Source organism: Phocoena sinus, chromosome 3 (genome assembly GCF_008692025.1).
Source record: "Phocoena sinus isolate mPhoSin1 chromosome 3, mPhoSin1.pri, whole genome shotgun sequence".
In the NCBI taxonomy this organism is placed as follows: domain Eukaryota; kingdom Metazoa; phylum Chordata; class Mammalia; order Artiodactyla; family Phocoenidae; genus Phocoena; species Phocoena sinus.
In genome coordinates, this window is record NC_045765.1 from 24,769,314 (window position 1) to 24,784,820 (window position 15,507).

General features: G+C 37.7%; 1 protein-coding gene across 4 annotated transcripts in view; it reads left to right on the forward strand.

Moving 5' to 3' along the window:
- UBTD2 (ubiquitin domain containing 2) overlaps positions 1-15,507 on the forward strand; it is a 58,896-nt gene that overhangs the window by 15,432 nt on the left and 27,957 nt on the right. The window contains exon 1 of one of the 4 annotated variants that reach the window (XM_032626201.1): positions 3,888-3,979. The exons of the other annotated variants lie outside the window; for them this stretch is intronic. The gene's annotated coding sequence lies outside the window, so the exon portion shown is untranslated. Of the gene's footprint in view, positions 1-3,887; positions 3,980-15,507 lie in introns of those variants that run through there. 4 annotated transcript variants of the gene reach the window in all.

Here is a 15,507-nt window from a genome sequence, read left to right on the forward strand (position 1 = left end):
GCGGCATTTATGTCAGGCTGTTTTTGAGCTGATTCTGTGCTTATGTTGAATGCAGCAGAAATCTAGGTCTCACATGCAGCCTGTGAAGTATTATATTGACAAGGAATAATGAAGACACCCTTTAAGAATTCTCTGAATTTAGGTGTTCGGGGTTTTTCTGAGGAGACATTTTAGGGGATTTTGGAGAAGGGCAGAGCCTGGGGACAACTTGTAGGGTGGAACTGCTCTCTGAAGTACTTTACTAAAGACTGATTTCACTCTGGGGCTCAGAACTGTTCGTCCTTTATTTATTTATTTTCTAAACCACATTCCTCCATATAAAAACTATTGAGTTGGCCAAAAAGTGCCTTCGGTTTTTAAGTAAAAATAAAAGACACATTTTTCATTTTCACCAAGAACTTTATTGAACAGCATATTCACCCTTTTGTTTCACTACCTTCCGCCATTTTTCAGGCAACTTAATAATTCCATCTTCCAACTTTTTATCTTTTTGAGCAAAGAACTGTTCCAGGTGCCTTTTACAGTCGTTCAAGGAATTGAAATCTTTTCCGTTAAGAGAATTTTGTAAAGACTGAAATCAATCGAAATCCGAAGGTGCAATGTCTGGCGAATACGGCGGAAGAATCAGAACTTCCCAGCCAAGCTGTAACAGTTTTTGCCTGGTCATCAAAGAAACATGTGGTCTTGCGTTATCCTGATGGATTATGCGTTTTCTGTTCACTAATTCTGGACGCTTTTCGTCAAGTGCTGCTTTCATGTGGTCTAATTGGGAGCAGTACTTGTTGGAATTAATCATTTGGTTTTCTGGAAGGAGCTCATAATAGAGGAGTCTCTTCCAATCCCACCATATACACAACATCACCTTCTTTGGTTGAAGACCAGCCTTTGGTGTGGTTGGTGCTGGTTCATTTCGCTTGCCCCACGGTCTCTTCAGTTCCACATTATTGTACAATATCCATTTTTCATCGCCTGTCACAATTTGTTTTAAAAATGGAACGTTTTCATTATGTTTAAGTAGAGAATCAGATGTGGAAATATGGTCAAGAAGGTTTTTTTCACCTGACTTATGTGGAACCCAAACATCAGAGCCATTCACATAACCAAGCTGGTGCAAATGATTTTCAGTGCTTGATTTGGATATTTTGAGTATGTCGGCTATCTCCCGCGTGGTATAACGTTGATTGTTCTCAATTAATGTCTCGATTTGATCGCTATCGACTTCAACTGGTCTGCCCGACTGTGGAGCATCATCCAACGAGAAATCTCCAGCACGAAACTTTGCAAACCACTTTTGACACGTTCGATCAGTCATAGCACCTTCCCCGTACACTGTACAAATCTTTTTTTGTGTTTCAGTTGCATTTTTACCTTTCTTGAAATAATAAAGCATGATATACTGAAAATGTTTTTTTCTTCTTCCACCTTCAATATTAAAATGGCTACACAAAAATTCACCAATTTGGATAAGTCTTTTTAAAAATAAATTTATTTATTTTTGGCTGTGTTGGGTCTTCGTTGCTGCGCGCAGGCTTTCTCTAGTTGCGGCGAGCGGGGGTTACTCTTCGTTGCGGTGTGCAGGCTTCTCATTGCAGTGGCTTCTCTTGTTGTGGAGCACGGGCTCTCGGCACCCGGGCTTCAGTAGTTGTGGCACGCAGGCTTCAGTAGTTGTGGCTCACGGGCTCTAGAGCACAGGCTCAGTAGTTGTGGCGCACGGGCTTAGTTGCTCTGTGGCATGTGGGATCTTCCCAGCCCAGGGCTCGAACCCGTGTCCCCTGCTTTGGCAGGCGGATTCTTAACCACTGTGCCACGAGGGAAGTCCCACATACATTTTCTTGATTCTTTCAAGAAACCTTTGACTTTAAGGAAGGCTGATATTAATATCGCCATTTTAGAAGGGAGGAAAGTGAGGCACAGAGATGGTTTTGATCTGATTAAGGAATAAAAACAGTAGCCCAAACTGTAGGCTCTGTCTTCTGTTTTCTAACTCAGTATTCTCTCCACAGATGGTAAGGAGGGGTTTTGGTTGACTTTTCTTTCCTTGGAGCAGAAGTGTGTGTGCGTGTGTGTGTGTGTGTGTGTGTGTGTGTGTGTGTGTGTGTGTGTGTGTGTTTTCGTTCATGGCAGTAAACACAGTTAAGTTGAAGTTAATGAAATGTGGTTCTTAAGGACTCTTCATACTCCAAAATGGAGATGGCAGCCGTAAGAAATGAGGTGAGTAATTGTCTTTGATCTTAGTCAACAAATTATATTGCATCTCACAAGATAGAAATTTTGAACTAAGATCTTAATTATCTAACTGGCTCAAATGGAAAAAAGTGACAATCTTGCTCATCTTCTTTTGTGCCCCTTTACTCAGTTACCTTCTTTTTATTGTTACCTCTGCCTCCTATCCCAGACTGAATGTTTTCAGCTTAAAATTCAGTTTTATTCCAGCTTGACTTGAATTTAGTAGTTGAACTTTGTGGGGAAACAAGTTTCCTTCAGGTCCTTAAAGTACAAGAAAAGAAGGCTTTGTCTAATTTGGAGAAAGCTTATAAAGTCTTTTTAATAAAGGGTGCTCTTGAATGACCCTTAGTGGAGTATTAGAGTATCTGTCTGCTTCAAATCATAGAGTGGTGATTGTCCTGAAGGGTGAGTTGAAGGAGGTTACATGAAAGTTCACTCTGATTAGTATATACAGAAATTTAAGGATGGGGATTGGAACCCAGAAGTGAATGAGTGTCTGTACTTATAATATCAGCATATGGACATTTGAAACCACCTCCTGGTTTTATACCTGATAAAAGGAACTGAAACCATCCATCACCTGGTCACCTGGAGTGTCTCATTCAGAAGTGGGGAGGGGGGAACCTATGGTGGTCCCATAATACAGTTTCATTATCAGAGCTTGTACTTTTTCTGGCAGTCAGCGATAAATTTCTTCCTTGACTTGGAAATAATAATTTTAACTTGATGGTGATTAAACAGCTTTTGGGCCTTTGATCATTGCTGTGTTGCAAAAATTAACACACAGGGCCTGTTGAACAAACTCTTCCGTGAATTTGGCTTTTGTGGCTCTTGGTTTGAGATGATTGCATCTTGTCATGGATACTTCTCTCTTAAATGACTCAGAGTAGTTTATATACCCTTTAAATTCTCATAACTATGAAGTGAAAAATTGAGATGTGTCACTACATATAACAAGTGGGACATAATGAAAAGGAATTTGAGGAAACAAAATGATACCCAATATTTCTAGACTGAACATTGAATAAGACACTTAAGCTGTAACAAGAGCTTTGAGAATGGGGAAAATTGCTTATCTGTAATAAAATGTAATAAATACTACTGGAGGCAAGAAGGAGACTATCTTTTTGCATTGGATCTATCATGGGGTAGAAAACAGGTTCTTTTGTGTGTTTGTATTTTTGTTTTCTATATACCAGCACTAAGTGTACTGACTAGAAATTACAGTGTAACTGCATAGGGCAAGCAGATGACCAGAAAAATAACCTTTTTCTTTTTCTGTCACAGATGATCTTTAACCATTTTAAGAAGGGAATAATAAATAGGGACAGAACTTACTTTTCAGTGGTAGAGGTAGGTTTTTCAGTTTGGGACAAGGATGTATACTAAAAGTCTTATGTGTGTGAAAGTTTCACCATTTATCAGAGGAGGGAAAAGACGTTTTCAGGCGAAACATTGAGGGAGATTAAAGAAACTTAAGATGTAGAATAAAATTCAGTTTCTGTTGAGAAATAATTCTGATAGTTCTGATTTAATAAAGGAAGTGTAAACAACATTGGTGAGTTATTTTTGTAGTAAAATCTTGGGGGGGGGAATGCTATACAATTTTAAAATAGTTAAAGTATTGATTAACAATATCTTTGCATTTATTCCTAGATACAAGCTACAAGCTACTTATAACATTGCTAAACTAAATCAATACCTGTCCAGAAGTTCAGACTGGAGCAGTTGTAAGATCACTTTTGCCTTCTAAGTAAGAAAAGAGAATAATTAAAGCTTTTGATTCCTGTACATAACATGCACACTCTTATACATATATGTTCATTATATATACAATATATATACAACATAAACACTATACACATATACAACATATACATAGATATATAGACATATACTATGCATATTATATACATTATTATATATAATCTCTTTGTTTTATATGAGAATTTGTGTAGGATGAATCTTATTTTACTAACTTATGGTCATTTTTAAATCTTTTTAAAAACTGAAAATGTTTTTAAATGTAGAAAGTTGTTTAAGAAAAAGCTTATCCTATGACCTAACGTAAACATTTTCGTGTACATCCTTTCAGACTCAGAGTATATGGCTGTGTGTATAAAAGAGAGTGAAGCAAAAATGTGTTCATATGTTTAGAGAAATTGTGACGTGCTTTCTGAGGTCACAGCTACAGCTTCTAGAGTTTGACTTTACTGATGTTTTAGCTTTGGGATATAATGAATATGTCATTGTTAGCTTTTCATTTTGGGAGTGTTGTATTTTTTCTAAAATTGAGCTGGCTGTTTTAAAAGTTAGGAATTAGTGGAGTCATCATAATGATGTGAGAGATGCACATTCCAGGACTTAATGTGAGGAGATGCAGTGTAAACTGGAGAAAGGAATACCACACTATAATTGGCAAGTTGCTTGATGCTTTTTTGTGGGCAGTTTGCAAGAATTTAGTATTTCTTTACTTCCTTCTGAACAGTTAAATAAGCTGAAAGTAAAGCTTGGGATTTTGTAATAGTGATAGCCACAGACGAAATTTAAAAGGATTAAATGACATCCAAGATATAATTCTTTTCCTACGAATCTAACCCAAAGGCAATACACTTTCTAGTATTTTTTCTGTCACTTTGATTGTTTGCATCAGATATCACTTTCTTTTTAACTCGATAGAGAATTTGATGTTTGAGCCCCAGTTCTGCTTTATGGATTTTGTGGCAAAATCTTAGACAAGCCAAAATATCATTATTTTCTATGGTTCTGCGGTACCTACTCTTGGATTCTTATCTGTTCTTAAAAGCAAGTGTTCTTTGCACTTAGAATCCCATTCAAGGAGAAGGACTTGGCAGAGGAACACAATTTCAAGTAAAGTGTGTTTACCCACATCTTTGGCAGGCTCTTAAAAACATTAGAATTTCTCAAGCAAAGGAAACTTTTCAGATTGAAAAGGGAAACCATCTTGAATAAAGAATTGTATGGACTGCTAGTATCTTTCTCAGGAAACACTTAGTACTAATTTTGGCACTGGGCTTGGGACAGGCACCAACATGCTTTTGGTAATTAGTGTCTGGGAAATAGCGTGTTGTTTGGGCACTTCAGATCAATGCCAACTTGCTATGCCATCTTAAGTACTGGTTCACAGCTTTGAAACCTCATGGAACCCCAAGACCTTAGAGATGGATTGATCATGTAGTTTCACTTTGTAGGTGAAAGTCTGGGACCATGTTGAACATATATTCTAGTAATTCTTAAAACCGTGAGACACCATAGTCCTAGTGGCTAAGAATCTGAACCTTGGAGTTAGTCTAGGTTTAAATCCCAGCTATACCATTTAACCTTATGATCTTTGGGATATTTTTTATATTTATTCATTTAACAGACATTTAGGTATTATTTTTTGTGTTCCAGGCACTGTTCTAATTGTGTGAGAAATATTACCTCATTAAATCTTTGTAACAATCCTATGAAACATATTATTATTGTCGTCTCCCTTATCCTCCTCCCCACCTAGATACTTTACCTTCTTAAGTTTGTTTCCTCATTTTAAGATAGAGATTACACTAGAGTTATTGAGAGGATTGAGTGGGGTGGTATATAGAGTGCACTCTGCACAGTGGCTGGACCACAGTATGCATTCTCTGTTGACTATTGTTATTTTTTCTGAGAAAAGCAACATTTTTGGTGAACTGCTGCCTCCACCTGTGATGTAACGGTCAGAGTAGTAGGGATCATTCCCTGCAGGGTTTTTGAAATGCTTACAGGAACTTTTCTTCCTTTTCCTGAAGAATTTTGAGTTGGTCAAGGAAAGTCTCAAAGTGTCTAATTCTGTCTAGACACAATCAGCACCCTTAGGGTGTCGTGGGTTTTGGGGGCCAAGTGAGATCTAAGTTAATATCATAGTTGTTGTACCAAATCTATATCCAAGGGATTATCAAAGGGTCACAGGTCTTTTTTTTTTTTTTTTTTACTTTATTTAAAGATAACATTGGACTTCAGAAAAGTTGCAAAAACAGTACAAAGAAGTTCTGGTACCCTTCATCCGAATTTCCTCAAATGTTAACATTTTATCACAGCTGCTTTGTCATACTCTTTATATATACATACATGTGTGTAAATACTTAAATTTTCTTGAGCTGTTTAAGTTGCACACAATAAACCCTTTTACCCCTAAATACTTAAGTGTGTGTTTCCTAAGAAAAAGGACATTCATATAACCACAATATAATAATCAAAATCAAGAAATGAATATTGAAATAATATTTACTCTAGATTTTATTCAGAGTTCCCCATTGTCTTCATTAATATTCAGAGAAAATCACCTAGGATCATTCATTGTGTTTAACTGTCATACCTCTTTAGTCTTCTTTAATCTGGAACGGTGCTGGAGACTTTGTCTTTTCACGACGTTGGCGTTTTGAAAAGTACGTGCCAGTTATTTTGCAGAGTGTTCATGAATTGGAAGTTGTCTGATGTTTCCTCATGCTTAGGTTCCTCCATTATTATGCAGTCTGGATAAGAATACCACAGAAGTGAGATTGTGTCCTTAGTGCATCATGTCAGGGGTCATATAATGTCTGCTTTTCCCATTGTTGGTGATGTTAACTTTAATCACTTATGGTGCCAGCCAAGATTCTTCCCTGCAGTTACTGTTTTTCCCTCTGCAAATAATAAGTATCTAGTAGGAAGACTGAGTCTATGTAAATATTTTGTTTCTTATCAAACAGTCACTAGTTTTAGCATCCATTGGTAATTCTTGCCTTAAATAATTATGGTGGTTGTCAAATTGTGATTTTTCTAATTTCACTATTTGTTTTATATTTATTAATCAGCATTTTAATGTAAGAAAGAACTCTCATCTTCCCTATTTGCTTACTTATTTGCATTGGTATGGGCTCATGGTTTTCTTTTTTATTCCATGGGGGTATAATCTGTTACTATTGTTATTTATTTTGATGCTCAAATTGTACCAGATTGGCCAGTGGGAGCTCCGCCAAGCTGGCCTCTACATTCTTTTGACATGACTTCATTATTCTTGATCACTTCTTTGTTTTCCGATATAACAAGATGTTCCAGTTTCATTTTGTATTTTACCTGTCAGAGCCCTGGAATCAGCCAGAGACCCCTGGTTCCTTTTAGTGGAGAATGATACTTAGAAGCCAGAATCTAGAATGCAGGTGTGTTTGGTGTTATTGGAGTGTCTTTGCCTCTAGATCCTCACAGTGGAAAGAGCTAGGATACATATTTATATATAGCCTGTATATCCCTAAGCTATATAGGAGATACAGATATATATGATATATACATGTGTATAACACACATCTGTACCTTTTTATATATTAAAAACAATGAGTTCATACTGAACTCTCTCATTCAATCTAATGGTACAGGGCTCATTCTAGCCTTTCCCTGTCCATATTTATAATTTTCTTTCTAAGAATAAAGAAACCTGGCTCCCAATTTCCACAGTGTATTTACTTGTTTACTCAGTCTGAGAATACACATAGAATAGTTTGGAATTGCTAATACATTACATTGTGAAAAACAAAACTACTAACTAGAGTTCAGTATTTGTTTACAGTTCTTTATGTCTGTAGCCTAAGGGTAAAATTACTAACAAAATTACTGTGTTCAAATGGTGGGTTAGGTACACACCCTTTTAATGTAGTTTTCTAATCCTTTGAAATACAGTTAAATTCATTGATTTCTAGTTGTGTTCCATTTTTAGTTTTCCCCCTTTTGTTGATTTTATTTGTTTGCTTATTTGAGTATGTGTAATGTTACATAGTTCTGAAAGTTAGAACTAGGCAAAAAGTTATACTCAGAAGTGTAAGTTAGAACTAGGCAAAAAGGTATACTCAGAAGTGTAACCCTTATTCATTTCTACCTCTTACCCATCTTTCCATTATTTCCATTGCATTTCCACTCACCCTCTGTAAGTAACCAGTACCATTGGTTTCTGATTTATCCTTCTGTTCCCTTTGTACAAGTGAGCTGATACATGTCTGTCTGCTTTCCTTCCTTTTCTTTTTGTTGTAGGACTTCTTTTGAATAGTGAAAATTTGGTTCTCCAAATTATATTACACCTTTCAGTGTATTTTTTGGCCTTACAGTGCCTCATCAACAGTACCTACTCAGAATATATTTGTGTAAATACATAGTGATTATACATAACTTGTTTTAGGTGTGGCATTTGATAGACAGTCTCATTACTTAATAGTTATACCATCATGCACAGTGATAACTATGCTCTTAAGATTTTGAATGTCTCATAGAACTCCTTGTTTGAAATGGGCTAGTTTCTTTCCATTGTATGTAGTGCAAGTATTTAATGATCATCATCATTGCAGATATTTAAATGATGTTTTTGTATATCCTCTTACGTAATTCAAACATGTCTGAATTAAAAAGCTTTGAATTTCCAAAGAATAGTAACTTTTTTTTGCTTGATTGTACAGTGAAGCACACCAATACTTAGAGGGTCTCCCTCTTCCTCCCTCTCTCCCTCTCTTTCCCTCCCTCCCTCCCTCCCTCCTTCCTTCCCTCCCTCCCTCCCTCCTTCCCTCCCTCCCTCCCTCCCTCCCTCCCTCCTTCCTTCCCTCCCTCCCTCCCCCTTCCCTCCCCCCCCCTCCCTCCCTCCCTCCCTCCCTCCCTCCTCCCCCCTCACAACAGCAATAAGAGTTTCTTAGCTTCTTGATCTTGGGGGGCAACTTTCAGTGTGTTTCTTCATTGAGTATGATGTTAGCTGTGAGTTTTCATAAAGACCTTTTATCATGTCACAGAAGTTCCTGTCTATTCCTAGCTTTATGAGTGTTTTATCATGAAAGAGTGTTGGGTTTTGTCAGGTGCTTTGTCTGCAGTCATGGAGATGATCACGTGGGTTTTTTCCTTTGTTTTTTAATTTTTAATTTTATTTATTTATTTTTTGGCTGTGCCATGCAGCTTGCAGGATCTTAGTTCCCCTACCAGGGATTGAACCTGGGCTCACGGCAGTGAGAGTGCTGAGTACTAACCACTGGACCACCAGGGAGTTCCCTCCTTTGTTTTATTAATATGGCATATTACAGTGATTTTCTGTGCTGAATCAGTCTTGCATTCATGGGATAAATCCGACTTGGTCATGGTGCATAATCTTTTTAATATGCTGTTGGATTCAGTTTGCAAGTATTATGTTGAGGATTTTGCATCTGTCTTAAGGATATTGGTCTGTAGGTTTTTTGTATTGTATTTGTCTGGCTTTGGTTAGGGAATGCTGGCTTCATAGAATGAGTTAGAAAGTGTTCCCTCCTCTTCTATTTTTTTGGAAGCATTTGAGAAGAATTGGTGTTAATTCTTCTTTAAATGTTTGGTAAAATGCACCAGTGAAGCCATCTGGTCCTGGGCTTTTCTTTGTTGGGAGGATTTTGGTTATTGATTCAGTCTCCTTACTTGTTATAAGTCTGTTGAGATTTTCTATTTCTTCTTAAGTCAGTTTTGATAATTTTGTGTTTCTAGGAACTTGTCCATTTCATCTAGGTTATTTAATTTGTTGGTGTACAACAATTCATAGTATTCTAGTATTCTCTTATATTTTTTATTTCTGTAAGGTCAGTAGTAATCTTTGCACTTTCATTTCTGATTTTAATTATTTGTGCCTTCTCTCTTTTATTCTTAGTCAGTCTAGCTAAAGGTTTGTCAGTTTTGTTCATTTTTTAGAAGGACTAGCATTTGGTTTTGTTGAATCTCTGTTGTTTTTCTGTCCTTTATTTTGTTTATCTCCACTCTAATCTTTAATTATACCTTCTTTCTGTTAGCTTTGGGTTTACTTTGCTCTTCCTTAAGGTGTAAAGTTGGGTTATTGATTAAGATCTGTCTTCTTTTTTATTTTTATTTTATTTTTTTTTTGTGGTACGCGGGCCTCTCAATGTTGTGGCCTCTCCCGTTGCGGAGCACAGGCTCCGGATGCGCAGGCTCAGTGGCCATGGCTCATGGACCCAGCCACACCACGGCATGTGGGATCTTCCTGGACTGGGGCACGAACCTGTGTCCCCTGCATCGGCGGGCGGACTCTCAACCACTGCGCCACCTGGGAAGCCCTGTCTTCTTTTTTAATGTAGATGTTTATAGTTGGAGATTTCCCTCCGAGCACTGTTTTTGGTGCATCCCAAGAGGTGTTTTATTTATTTATTTATTTGACCTGTGCTGGTTCTTAGTTGCAGCATGCGGGATCTTCATTGCAGCATGTTTAGTTGTGGCATGCAGGATCTTTAGTTGTGGCATGTGGGCCTAGTTGCGGCATGTGGACTCTTAGTTGCAGCATGCATGTGAGATCTAGTTCCCTGACCAGGGATCGAACCCAGGCCCCTTGCATTGGGAGCATGGATTCTTACCTACTGGACCACCAGGGAAGACCCTGCATCCCATGAGTTTTTGTATTTGCGTTTTTGTTTTCATTTGTCTTAATATATTTTCTCCTTTTCTTTTTGATATCTTATTTGGTCTATTGGTTGTATAATAGTGTGTTGCTTAATTTCCATATATTTGTGAATTTTTCAGTTTTCTTTCTGTTATTAATTCCTAGCTTTATTCCATTATGGTCAGAGAAGATATGTCTTATGATTTCATCTAAAGTTTATTGAGACTTGTTCTGTGACCTAACTTATTAGTCTGGGCAGAGTGTTCTATATATGTAGACCCTGAACAAGTGGGGTTGATCTGTATATAATTTATAGTTGGTCCTCTGCATCTGTGGCTCCTTCACATCTGTGGATGCAACCACTCATAGACCATGTAGTACAGAGGTATTTTCTATTGAAAAATATCTGCATAAAAGTAGACCTGAGCATTGAAACCTGTGTTTGAATGCTCGGGTTGACTGTATATATGTATATTAGGTTTAACTGGTTTATAATATTAAGTCCTCTGTTTCTGTATTGATACTCTATCTAGATATTCTGTCCATTATTGAAAATTAGAGTATTGAAGTTTCTAACTATTATTGTAGAACTATTTCTCCCTTTAGTTATGTCAATATTTCCTTCATATATTCTGGAGCTCTGTTGGTATGTGCATATATGTGTGTAATTGTTACGTCTTCCTGATGAATTGTCACATTTATTATGAATGTCCTTCTTTGTCTTTGTTAGTAAAAATTTTTGTCTTAAAGTCTATTTTGTCTGATATAAATATAGCCACTCCACTTTTGATAACTGCTTGCATGATATATCTTTTTCCATCCTTTTGCTTTCGACTTAAATGTGTTTTTTAATCTAAAATGTCTCTTTGTAGACAGCATGCAGTTAGATTGTGTTTTTTGGTCCATTCTGCAAATTTCAACATTTTGATTGGAATGCTTAATATTTATATTTCATGTAATTACTAGTAAGATAGGATTTACACCTGCCATTTTGCTGTTTTTTTTGCTGTATGTCTTATTCCTTTTTACTTACATCCCTGCATTAGTGCCTTCTTTTGTGTTAAATAGGTATTTTCTAGCATATCATTTTAATTCCCTTAAAATTTTTTTTTACTATATATTTTGAGTCATTTTCCTGTTTCTTGCTCTGGGGATTATAATTAATATCTTAATTTATAACTCGGTTCTGATTGAAACCAGCCTAATTTCAGTAGCATATAAAAACTTATACAGCTCCATTCCCTCCCACCTTCTTTGGGCTGTTATTGATATACATATTACATCTTTAAATGTATGCTCATCAACACAAATTTTAAATTATTTTTATACAATTGTCTTTAAAATCAAATAGGAGGAAACAAAAAGTTACAAAGAAAAAAATACACATATGCTGTCTTTTATATTGACCTGTGTAATGTTACTGATTTTCTTTTCCTTCCTTCCTCCCTTCCTTCCTTCCTTCCTCCCTCCCTCCCTCCCTCCCTCCATCCCTCCCTACCTCTCTCCCTCCCTCTGTGTGGCATGTAGAATTTTAGTTCCTTGACCAGGGATCAAACCTGTGCCCCCCGCAGTGGAAGCGCGAAGCCCTAACCACTGGACTGCCAGGGGATTCCTGGTCTTTATTTCTTAATGTGTATTCAAGTTACTGTCTAGTATCCTTTATTTCAGCCTGAAGACTCCCTGTTGTATTTTTTGCAGAGCTGTTCTGCTGCCAACAAATCCTTTCAGTTTTTGCTTATCTGGGAATGTTTTATTTTCTCTTTAATTTTCAAAGGATACTTTTTTCTGGATGTAGAATTCTTGGTTGACACACTCTTCCTTTCATTACTTTTAGTATGTTGTCCCAATGCCTTCTGTCCTCCATGGCTTCTGATAAGAAATCAGTTGTTAAACTTTTTGAGGATGCTTGTATGTGAGGAGTTACTTCTTGTTCTTTCAAGATTCTTTTTTTTAATGTTTTTTAAAAAAATATTTATTTATTTATTTTGGCTGCACTGGGTCTTAGTTGCAGCACGTGGGGTCTTAGTTGCAGCATGTGGGATCTTCATTGCAGCATGTGGGCTCTTGGTTGCAGCATGCGGACTTCTTAGTTGCAGCATGCTTGCGGGATCTAGTTCCCCGACCAGTGGTAGAACTGGGCCCCCTGCATTGGAAGCGCAGAGTCTTACCCACTGGACCACCAGGGAAGTCCCTCAAGATTCTTTATCTTTGACTTTTGACAGCTTAATTATGATGCGTCTAGGTGCTGATCTCTGAGTTTGTTGAGTTTCTTGCATGTGTAGATTGATCTTTTTCATGAAATGTGAAATATTTCATATATTCCAATATTCTTATATTCTTATATCCAATATTCATATATTCCAATATTCTTTCTACCCCTTTCTCTCCTGTCTTCTAGGACTCTCATTGTGTGTATATTGGTAATCTTTTTATTTTTTTTTTGTGGTACGCGGACCTCTCACTGTTGTGGCCTCTCCTGTCGCGGAGCACAGGCTCTGGACGCGCAGGCTCAACGGCCATGGCTCACGGGCCCAGCCGCTCCGCGGCATGTGGGATCTTCCCAGACCAGGGCACGAACCCGTGTCCCCTGCATCGGCAGGCGGACTCTCAACCACTGCGCCACCAGGGAAGCCCTATTGGTAATCTTGACAGTGCCCCACTTGAGCCGTTCATTTTTTTTCATTCGTTCTTTCTTTTATGTTCCTCAGACAGGGTCACCTCAGTTGACCTATCTTCAAGTTCACTGATTCTTTCTTCTGCCTGCTCAAATATACTGTTGAGACTTTCTAGTGAATTTTTCATTTGTTATTGTACTTTTCAACTCCATAATTTAAAAACTAATTTTCATCTCTTTGTTGAGACTTAATTCTCATTGCTTTAGTTCTTTACACATGATTTCCTTCAGGTTCTTGAACATATTTAAAATAGCTGATTTAAAATCTTTGGCTAGTAAGTCCAATGCTTGGGCTTCCTATTCCTCAGTGACAGTTTCTATTATCTGCCTTTTTTCCCATGTGTGGGCCATACTTTCTTGTTTGTTTGCATGCCTCATAATTTTTGGTTGAAAACTAGACGTTTAGTATATGGCAACCCCGGAAATCAGATTCTCCCTTCTCCCTCAGGGTTTGTTATTGTTGTTGCTTTTTGTTTACTGACTTTCCTGAACTTATCCTGTAAAGTTTATATTCCTTGTTAGGTGTAGCCAGTGAAATCTCTGCTTAATTAGCTTAGTGGTAAGCTAATGATTGGACAGATTTCCTTAACAGCCTAGAACGAGTAAGTCTCCTATTCTTTGCTGAGTGGCCCTATGTTCATATTAGGGTCTACTTTCAAAACTCAGGCAGTTTCCTTAGCTCTTACTTCCTTTGTGCACAGAGCCTCAATATTCAGTCATAAGTGAGAGTGTAGGACCTTCTCAGGTCTTTCCTGAACGCACGGCCCTGTGTGTACACAGTTATGTGCGTATGTGTAACCTTTTAGATCCCCAAAAGTATGTCATTTTTTCTGGACATCTCATTCTCCAGCTTTGATTAGCTTCTTGGTCCAAATTTTTCATTGCCCCATGCAGAAACAGTGTTAAACAATTGCTGCTGATTGTTTTTGACAAATGCCCCCAGGAAAAGGCTGTTCATACTGGGTTATCTCTAAGTCAGGTCAAATAATGACAAGCTTTATGAGTAGTATTTTCTAAAGAACTTTCAGATTGGCCAAAAAATGACAGTTCTCTGCAGACGGGGCTTTTAAAGAGTACCAACCCTGTTTTGACCCTTCATGTGGCTGCTGAGTTGGTGGCTTTCATTGTATTGCTATCTGTTGGTTTTCAAGGCTACCCTGGATTTGAGGAGAGGGGGATGGGTCTAGGGTGTGCTTAAATACCACATACAGTTTTTTTTGTTTTTTTTTTTTAACCAAAATTCAGCTATTTTTCTTGAATAAGAAAGAATAAATGTTCCCTGGATTGTTGCAGGTCTTTGGTTAATTTCCAAAATACTGAAGAAGTTTATTTTGAGTTTTTGCCAATGTTCTCATTGTATTAATGGAGGAGGAGTTTTTGGAAGTCCTTACTCTTCCTTTTCCGATGATATCACTCAGTTATTGGGTCGGCCAAAAAGTTAGTTCAGGTTTTTCTGTAACATCTTATGGAAAAACCTGAACAAAGTTTTTTGGCCAACCCAATTTTTTTTAAGGCAATATGAATAATAATGTTTTTATTCATGTAGTTATCCATTTCTGGTGCTCCCCATTCCTTTATGTAGATTCATATTTCCATCTGTTATCGTTTTATTTCTGCCCAAAGGATTTTTTTTTTTTTTTTTAATTTTTGGCTGCTTGGAGCTTTGTTGCTGTGCACGGGCTTTCTCTAGTTGTGGCGAGCAGGGGCTGCTCTTCGTTGTGGTGTGTGTGCTTCTCATTGCGGTGGCTTCTCTTGTTGCGGAGCACAAGCTCTAGGCACGCGGGCTTCAGTAGTTGTGGCATGCAGGCTCAGTAGTTGTGGCTCACAGGCTCTAGAGCACAGGCTCAGTAGTTGTGGCGCACAGGCTTAGTTGCTCTGTGGCATGTGGGAACTTCCTGGACCAGGGATTGAACCTGTGTCTCCTGCATTGGTAGGTGGATTCTTAACCACTGTGCCACCAGGGAAGTCCCCAAAAGACTTCTGATATTTTCTGTGGTACAGGTATGTAGGTGATGAATTCTTTCAGTTCTTATATGATTGATAAGGTCTTTAAGTCTGCATCTCTGCCTATCTGTTTATGAGGCATATTTGTTGATAGTTTTCTTATATTTGTCTGGTGTTGTTATCAGTGCAGTCATGGCCTCATAAATTGACTTAGTGTTCCCTTCTCTTTTGTTTTCTGAAAGTGATTGTGAGTAATTAGTATTAT